Below are 2208 nucleotides of genomic sequence, written 5' to 3'. Positions count from 1 at the left end.
GGGATATCTTTGTGGTTCCATGCATTAAACCTCCATACTGATCAGGCATGGAAGCAATCTATGGAACATATTAAGATACACCAGCCCTCATATGGCGCTTTTTGTCATACCATCTGGTATTCTTAATCGATAGGGATCAAGAGATATCGATTACTTATGATGATGCACTTCATCTGGAGAGAGAGTACACTAGAATTTTTCACGTCTGAAGATTTCTGACAGGAATGGAAGAAATGGTTCTTATGATTTCTGCTTGTAAGTTTTACCTTACACTTAATATCTATGGTTCTTATGGAAGACTTTACAAGTTTGCTATACTTATCGTTTATGAAAGATTTATTGGTATCTTATTCAAAACAGAACTCTTAGCGTTTATTCTACCTCATACGTTATGCTTAGGGTTCTAATAAGCAGAAAAAAAACTTACAAAATTTATCATCCATAAATGACTTATCTGAATCAAACAATACCCTTTCATATACATCATTGATAAAGACGTACCGGTTATAACATTGTCATCTCGTATGACCTCTTTTGAACCCATCATAAAGACCTTAGCGTTGGTCTTCTTAACTTCCTTAGGCTTCTTTGCATACCTTGGGCAATTTGACTTGATATGCCCCTCCTCATTACAGTTGTAACAAGTCGCATCTCCTATCTTCTGGCATTCTATTGCTTTATGCTCGCTAGATTTGCAGATCCCACAAGCCCTAGGTTGCGATTGGGATTTTGATTCGTACCTGCACTTCCCATAATGGCGCTTCTTGCAGGTTTTGCATTTAGGTTTCTGGTTGGACTTTTGTTTGTTCTTCTTTTTAGAGCTCTGGGAGTTATCTTCCTCCCTTTTCCTTTTTAGTTCACCCTAGATATTAGAGGCACGAACGAGATCCTTTTCGTGAGTAATGAAGGGTGGTCTTGGTTGAGATTTGGAGCAAGTAGCATTGGGCTCCTTGATCTTTTTCACAGCCTTCTTCACAGCTTTTCCAACAGCTGCGTCTATCATAGTCTGAAGAACATCTTTGGAAATTCTAAGGTTCACAATTGTAGTGTCATTAGCATGTGTCGCATCATCCATAACACGATCAACGGCTGTCTTATCCGAGTTTGTCATACTCGATATTTGGTTCCTAACACCAAATAAAATGATTAGTTGCAATCCAACAACCGCTATTCATCATCTTGATGACCTAATATATACCAACTATGGTATCGTTAAACCATTCAGGCTAATATAGTACGAACATTCTCAATGAACGTCATTTAGATATGTGTATATATCAATCATACTTAGCCTAGGCCATAAAAGACCATTAATGACAATTAAGATTTAGACCTAGTCCATCACCTTTTTGACAGGGGATCAATTGTCACGTCTGTCTTGATCATATTGATGATTTTGGATAGCTTGAAAGCTTGACATTAGGATATAGGATAAGAGTTTTTCCTATTGGATATAAAGCATCCATCTAAGGTTGCTGAAGCAGTCTCTAAATGTTATCGGCCAATTCTACCTTGCGCTATAAGCCTAAGATTCTAATAGGCGGATACAACAGCTTACAATATTTATTGTCCTCAATAGACTTTTCTGCGCCAGAATCAAATAATCCTCATATAAGCATCATTGATGAAGAAAGGTACCTTTTATGATGTCATCCTCCTGTATTGCCTCCTGGTGTTCATCTGGAAGACTCATGCGTTTGCCTTCTTGGCCTCTTCAGACTTCTTCTGATTCCTAGGGCAGTTAGTCTTGATGTGCCCCTTTTCGTTGCACCCATAACAGGTTGCGTCCCTTAACTTCTTGCATTCCAAGGTCTTGTGCTCCTTGGACTTGCAGATTCCACAAGGTAGAGGCTGAGATTCAAATCTGCATTTCCCGAGGTGATATTTCCTACATGTTTTGCACCTGGTCCTTTCATTTGTCTGCTGGTTATCGTTTTTAAACTCGGAACTCTTCTTATGATTAATGTTCCCATTTTTCTTCTTATCGGAGCGATGAGAATCCTCATCCTCCCTCTTTCGTTTTCCATCTTCAGAAGCTTTGGCAGCCTTGCTTCTGACCACGTCAAGTGTGAGAGATAGCGATAGATCTGCTGCTGACCTGAACGTAGTAGGTCTTGATGCTTTCACACTTGCCTTTATTTCAGGGGCTAGACCCCCAATAAAGCGGGCTATACGCTTTGGTTCCGGTGTAATCAAGTAAGGAACTAT

Source organism: Helianthus annuus, chromosome 15 (assembly GCF_002127325.2).
Source record: "Helianthus annuus cultivar XRQ/B chromosome 15, HanXRQr2.0-SUNRISE, whole genome shotgun sequence".
Classification (NCBI taxonomy): Eukaryota; Viridiplantae; Streptophyta; class Magnoliopsida; order Asterales; family Asteraceae; genus Helianthus; species Helianthus annuus.
The sequence above is the reverse complement of the archived record's forward strand: the minus strand, read 5'-3'. Positions refer to the sequence as shown.